Source organism: Oncorhynchus keta, chromosome 22, assembly GCF_023373465.1.
Source record: "Oncorhynchus keta strain PuntledgeMale-10-30-2019 chromosome 22, Oket_V2, whole genome shotgun sequence".
NCBI lineage: Eukaryota > Metazoa > Chordata > Actinopteri > Salmoniformes > Salmonidae > Oncorhynchus > Oncorhynchus keta.
In genome coordinates this window covers 29,327,986-29,335,981 of record NC_068442.1, presented here as the reverse complement: position 1 = coordinate 29,335,981, position 7,996 = coordinate 29,327,986, and positions in this window count along the sequence as shown.

The window sequence follows — 7,996 nt, the reverse complement described above, 5'->3', positions numbered from 1 at the left end:
CACAAATGAGTGCCAGGTAAGCACTCTAACAGCCAAACATGTTGATAATTAGACCCGTTATTGGAAGGTGTTATCACAACCATTAACACTCCAATGTGTGGGTATCTATGGGTGGGGTTGAGTGATTTGGGGTAGGTGGCTTTGTGTCTAGATTGAAAGCCCCCTTCTCATTTAAATGTGACTAAATGCCTATGAGAAAGCCTCTAGATTCTGATTGAGCACAGTTCTGTAGGGTACATTTCATTTAATGGTATTTAATTTTGAGGGGAAACGTGCTATAAGTCTGCATTATTTGTGTATATGTGGTATGTAGTGTATGCATGATATTAGTCACCCACTCTGACGCAGTAAAGAGAGATAAAAGGCCATGTATTTATTGTTTCCATCCATTCTTCAAGAGATTTCTCTTTTTCTCCACTGTGTATTTGGCAAAAACACGCTCCTCTTTCTCTTTTTTTCTTTGCGTTTTTGGTTGGCTTGGCTGTGCCGCTGTTCCTTCGTTCCTCAGCATCAGGCCCCTCTGCACAATGGGCTTTAATTGGGTTAAGTTTGTCCGCCACAGATAACATTTATTTCTGTTGAGAATAAAACAAATTGCTGGCACTAATGGCAATGTTTAATGTAGCTCTTTTTATTATGGATGGAGGAAATTAGGAGACGACTCCCTACAGAGAGCTGATGTCGTGGGAGTGTTGCAGCTCATCAGAAAATCATTTTAGCTGGAGTGCTGTCATCCTTGCCACTCCCTCCTCTTCCCCTTTTCACTGGCTGCCTGGCCCCTGCATAAGATAAACATATGCCAAAAACACACATAACACAGTATGGGAAGCAGAAATCCCATTGAATGTGTATTAACACAGAAGTCAAGGATTTAATTAAATATTCTAGGTGGGGGGAAAAGATGAGGAAAACAGTTATTACTTAACAAATGGATGACATAATTGATGTACAGTACATGGATGTATGACTATCCCATCAACCAGGACCGCTCTCCACCCCCCTCCTCCGCCAATCTCCCCTCATCATCATTACCATTATTGTGCTCTGGTCCATAGTGGCCTGCTCATGTAGAGCAGCTGAAATCACTCCTGCAAACCCTCCAAACTGTGCTAGGGAACCTGAACAATGGTATAACACAAATGCCTCTATGCACATTTGGCTAGAGTTTAACACAGTCAGAGGAGAGGGATGAATCCTAATAGACCAAAAACATTAAATTAAATATTGGTAAACAAATGTTTATTTTCCCATGCATATTTATTAAAAGGATACTAGAGGCAACATGTTTTCTATGCTCTCACCTTTGTGCTCATCATCCACACACACCACGCTAACGAGACAAAAGAGTGGGGCTTTGCAGTATTTAAATCAGTTATGTATAATTATTTCCTATGAAAATAGCTTATCTAGGGCATAACCAATGAGATGTAACATTGTCTGTGGAGGGGGGACGTAGCGGAGCTGGCAAGAGTTCAGCTGAACAGAACAGAACAGAGAATCCGCTGTAGGCAACATAAATATAACATGAACTCTACAGGCTTGTGACAGTACAATGTGGGAGTCTTTAACGGGGCTTTCTGGGGCTTCACTAGGCAGCTAGTCTACTACACAAAGATTATAAGGCGTGAGTGAGTCAGTGAGTGAGAGAGTGAGTATGCTGTTTCCATCAACTGGGTTGTCTATGATTTGTGTGACACATCCTAATGTGTCATCATTAAACGTGTTACCAATAATCAAACAACATTTCAAATCAAGGAACAAACACAGTGATGTCTGTATTGTAAATGTGATTGAGTAAAATGCACATTGAAGTCACATCTCAAATCTTGTTTTAAATCAGCAGGTCCTAAACTAATGATCGCCTTGATTCGAAAATGGGGTTGTGGGAGAATTTCCAAAATCCTGAAGGAAAGAATGTATACAAAAATAAATAAATAACTAAAATATATATATTATAATATCGTCTTTGTATCTCAATAGCATTGTAATGTGGTTAACCTTTAAAAAAAATCTAAATGAAAATGATTCAAATCTAAAATATATAGTTAAATCAGAGAGCGCCCTTAATATCATGGGAAAAGGCAGCACTTAAATACAGAGACTATTACAGAGACTTTTATATTACCGGCCGCAATTGACATGGTGAAAACAATGTGTGGGGAGGCAGATGCAGAAACTCACATCAAAACCTTTGTCAGATAACACTTAAACAAAGAGTTTATGCTATTGCTAGCAATCAAGAGGAAACTGACTGAACGACTCAAACTCCCAGCTTATGCTCTCCAAATGGACGATAGCTGTGAGGACCGAGATGCCCATGCATTGGCTTTTGTTCGCTATACATGTCAGGTGATGCTATTCACGGACATATTGTTCTGTCTCATGATTCCCGAGCATGAAACTGCACAGGGGATGTTCAGTGTGCTGCGTGGCTATATTGACGAAAAACCGATTCCGTGGGATCGAATGGTGGGCTTTTGCATGGATGGGCCTCTGCACGCTAGTTATGAATGTGTCTCCTTCTGCCATATGGACGCATTGTATGATACAACCACTGAGCTATAATGGATAAACCAAGAACAACTGGTGGCAAAAGAGCTGACCACAGAACTCGGAGATGTACTGCAGCACGTAACTTTGATCGTAAACTACACCATAGCACATCCACTGCGCGCATGCCTGTTTGCAAAACTACTGTATGTTGAGATATGGAATCAGAGCTTGGCAAAGTTCTATTTCACATGGAGGCTTGGTGGTTTTCAAGGGGGAGTGTTGGAAAGATTTTTCGCATTGAGAGAGGAATTTTTGTCATTCACAATGGATTTTTGTTTATTTTTAACTTGGTTGAATTTCTGTGTAATGAAAAGAAAAAGTCTCTCCTTGCCTATGTAACAGACATATTTGGGAAACTGAACAAACTGTATGCAACCATGCAGGGGAAATACAAAAACATTATACAGATGAGTGACCGTATCAGTGGATTCAGAGGAAAGAGTTCTTATTGGAGAGAGTCTTTCAAAAACTAGCAATGCCCCTTTCCCTCAGCAGTGCATGTTTCTAACAGAAAACAGTATCAGTATATTTCCCACACGAGTGATGACTGCTCACCTCCAACACTTGAAAGAGCACTTGAAAGAGCACTTGAGGACCTACTTCCCTATCCATTTGTCTGGGATCCTTGCTCAGTTGACATGCCAGTAAGTGAAATCGAACAGCTGATTGAGCTGTCGATCATGTGACCGAATTCTGCAGACAACACATTCACTTGTCACCACGGAGGAGTTTTTGTTCCTGACTCGAAGTGAAACCCTGCTGTCTCCCTCTGAGCATTATTGCTACGTTTATAACAACTGAGAACTGGGAACATGGAATCTCAGACTTCTGACTTCAGTGCGTTCAAGATAACTGGGAACTCCAACTGAGAAAATGTGTTTTGAACAGTCATCCAACTCGGGAACTCAGGCCTCTTTCTAGAGCTCTGACTTTCCGACCTGAAGATCACTGAGGTCATGATTTGACATTGTATTTTTCAGAGTTCCCAGTTGTCTTGAAAGCACCATAAAAGTCATGGTACCCTTCGCCAGCTCATATCTGTGTAATGCTGGTTTTAATGCCCTCGTTTGCATTAAAACCAAATATCGATCCAGATTTGACGTGACAGCAGAGATGATGTGCACACTGTTGACCACGCCCCCTGACTTTGAAAATCTCCGACGCGACATGCATCAAGCACACCCATCCCATTAGTGGTGGTGAGATAACAGACATGATGTCCGACTAATTTGCAATTGACTGGTGTAACAGTATAATTTTAAACCGTTCCCTCGCCCATACCCGGGCGCGAACCAGGGACCTTCTGCACACAACGACAACAGTCACCCTCGAAGCATCGTTACCCATCGCTCCACAAAAGCCGCGGCCCTTGCAGAGCAAGGGGAACTACTACTTCAAGGTCTCAGAGCAAGTGACGTAACCGATTGAAACGCTACTTAGCGCACACCGCTAACTAAGCTAGCCGTTTCACATCCGTTACACTCACCCCCCTTTTGACCTTCCTCCTTTTTCCGCAGCAACCTGTAATCCGGGTCAACAGCATCAATGTAACAGTATAATTTTAAACCGTCCCTCGCCCATACCCGGCGCGAACCAGGGACCTTCTGCACACAACGACAACAGTCACCCTCGAAGCATCGTTACCCATCGCTCCACAAAAGCCACGGCCCTTGCAGAGCAAGGGGAACTACTACTTCAAGGTCTCAGAGCAAGTGACGTAACCGATTGAAACGCTACTTAGCGCACACCGCTAACTAAGCTAGCCGTTTCACATCCGTTACACTCACCCCCCTTTTGACCTTCCTCCTTTTTCCGCAGCAACCTGTAATCCGGGTCAACAGCATCAATGTAACAGTATAATTTTAAACCGTCCCCTCGCCCATACCCGGGCGCGAACCAGGGACCTTCTGTACACAACGACAACAGTCACCCTCGAAGCATCGTTACCCATCGCTCCACAAAAGCCACGGCCCTTGCAGAGCAAGGGGAACTACTACTTCAAGGTCTCAGAGCAAGTGACGTAACCGATTGAAACGCTACTTAGCGCACACCGCTAACTAAGCCAGCCGTTTCACATCCGTTACACTGGCATAGCCCCACATTAAAGGTATGTGATGGTGAGTTGAGAAGACAATCAGAAATACTGATAAAAATGTTTAAATTGACTGCCATAGCCTCAACTTAAAAAGTGAACATTTGCCTTTAATACGTTTTTTAAAAATCACATGGTTGGGCTTGTGTGAATTTTCAGAAATCAAAATGGGGTCTTGGAACAGAAAAGTTTGAGAACCCCTGTTCTAAATAAATGTATGCCTACATGTGTCTACATTGTAAATTTGATTAAATCAAATGCACATTGGAGTCACATCTCACATGCTGTTCGAAATCAATGTTATCCTAATATACATGAATTAGCCATGTAGAATCGATGTCTCCAAATCAGAATGGTTTTCTACCACAATATCAGTTAAACAGAACAGCACTAGGTACAGTGCCTTCAGAAAGTATTCATACCCCTTAACTTATTCCACATTTTGTTGTGTTATAGGCTGAATTCAAAATAGATAACTTTTTTCCCCACCCATCTTCACACAAAAGTGAAAACATGTTTTTAGAAATGTTTGCAAATGTACTGAAATTTATATTCAGAAATATGTCATTTACATAAGTATTCACACCCCTGGGTCAATATTTTGAAGGACCACCTTCGGCATGATTACAGATGTGAGTCTTTCGGGGTTCGCCTCTATGAGCTTTCCACACCTGGAATGTGCAACATTTGCCCATTATTATTTAAAAACATTTTCAAGCACCGTCAAATTGGTTGTGGATCATTGCTAGACAATCATGTTCAGGTCTTTCCATAGATTTTCAAGCAGATTTAAGTCAAAACTGTAACTCAGCCACATTCACTGTCTTCTTGGTAAGCAACTCCAGTGTATATTTGGCCTTGTGTTTTAGGTTATTGTCCTGCTGAAAGGTGAATTCATCTCCCAGTGCCAGGTGGAAAGCAGACTGAACCAGGTTTTCCTCTTGGATTGTGCCTGTGCTTAGCTCCATTCCACTGTATTTTTTATCCTGAAAAACTCCCCAGTCATTAACTATGACAAATCAATCAAATCAAATCAAAGTTTATTTGTCATGTGCGCCGAATACAACAGGTGACCTTACAGTGAAATGCTTACTTACAGGCTCTAACCAATAGTGCAAAAATGTATTAGGTGAAAAATAGGTAGGTAAAGAAATAAAACAATAGTAAAAAGACAGGCCATATACAGTAGCGAGGCTATAAAAGTAGTGAGGCTACATACAGACACCAGTTAGTCAGGCTGATTGAGGTAGTATGTACATGAATGAGTAGTTAAAGTCACTATGCATAGTCAGAGAGTAGCAGCAGAGAGTAGCAGAGTAGCATAGAGTAGAGTAGCATAAACAGAGAGTAGCAGCAGCCTAAAAAGATGGGTTGGAGGGGGGGGGGGACACAATGCAAATAGTCCGGGTAGCCATTTGATTACCTGTTCAGGAGTTTGGGGGTAGAAACTGTTGAGAAGCCTTTTTGTCCTAGACTTGGCGCTCCGGTACCACTTGCCATGCGGTAGTAGAGAGATCAGTCTGTGGCTGGGGTCTTTGACAATTTTTAGGGCCTTCCTCTGACACCGCCTGGTGTAGAGGTCCTGGTTGGCAGGCAGCTTAACCCCAGTGATGTACTGGGCCGTACGCACTACCCTCTGTAGTGCCTTGCGGTCAGAGGCCGAGCAATTGCCGTACCAGGCAGTGATGCAACCAGTCAGGATGCTCTCGATGTTGCAGCTGTAGAACCTTTTGAGGATCTCAGGACCCATGCCAAATCTTTTTAGTCTCCTGAGTGGGAATATGCTTTGTCATGCCCTCTTCATGACTGTCTTGGTGTGTTTGGACCATTCTAGTTTGTTGTTGATGTGGACACCAAGGAACAATGGTTTGTGAATGGTTTGTCCTCTGACAAATCAACTGTACATTTCGGTGTTCCTCAAGGTTCTGTTTTAGGACCACTATTGTTTTCACTATATATTTTACCTCTTGGGGATGTTATTCGAAAACATAATGTAAACTTTCACTGCTATGCGGATGACACACAGCTGTACATTTCAATGAAACATGGTGAAGCCCCAAAATTGCCCTCGCTAGAAGCATGTGTTTCAGACATAAGGAAGTGGATGGCTGCAAACTTTCTACTATTAAACTCGGACAAAACAGAGATGCTTGTTCTAGTTCCCAAGAAACAAAGAGATCTTCTGTTGAATCTGACAATTAATCTTAATGGTTGTACAGTCGTCTCAAATAAAACTGTGAAGGACCTCGGCGTTACTCTGGACCCTGATCTCTCTTTTGAAGAACATATCAAGACCATTTCGAGGACAGCTTTTTTCCATCTACGTAACATTGCAAAAATCAGAAACTTTCTGTCCAAAAATGATGCAGAAAAATTAATCCATGCTTTTGTCACTTCTAGGTTAGACTACTGCAATGCTCTATTTTCCGGCTACCCGGATAAAGCACTAAATAAACTTCAGTTAGTGCTAAATACGGCTGCTAGAATCCTGACTAGAACCAAAAAATTTGATCATATTACTCCAGTGCTAGCCTCTCTACACTGGCTTCCTGTCAAAGCAAGGGCTGATTTCAAGGTTTTACTGCTAACCTACAAAGCATTACATGGGCTTGCTCCTACCTACCTCTCTGATTTGGTCCTGCCGTACATACCTACACGTACGCTACGGTCACAAGACGCAGGCCTCCTAATTGTCCCTAGAATTTCTAAGCAAACAGCTGGAGGCAGGGCTTTCTCCTATAGAGCTCCATTTTTATGGAACGGTCTGCCTACCCATGTCAGAGACGCAAACTCGGTCTCAACCTTTAAGTCTTTACTGAAGACTCATCTCTTCAGTGGGTCATATGATTGAGTGTAGTCTGGCCCAGGAGTGGGAAGGTGAACGGAAAGGCTCTGGAGCAACGAACCGCCCTTGCTGTCTCTGCCTGGCCGGTTCCCCTCTTTCCACTGGGATTCTCTGCCTCTAACCCTGTTACGGGGGCTGAGTCACTGGCTTGCTGGGGCTCTCTCGTGCCGTCCCTGGGGGGGTGCGTCACCTGGGTGGGTTGATTCACTGTTGTGGTCGGCCTGTCTGGTTGCCCCCCCTTGGGTTGTACCGTGGCGGAGATCTTTGTGGGCTATACTCGGCCTTGTCTCAGGATGGTAAGTTGGTGGTTGAAGATATCCCTCTAGTGGTGTGGGGGATGTGCTTTGGCAAAGTGGGTGGGGTTATATCCTTCCTGTTTGGCCCTGTCCGGGGTGTCCTCGGATGGGGCCACAGTGTCTCCTGACCCCTCCTGTCTCAGCCTCCAGTATTTATGCTGCAGTAGTTTATGTGTCGGGGGGCTAGGGTCAGTTTGTTATATCTGGAGT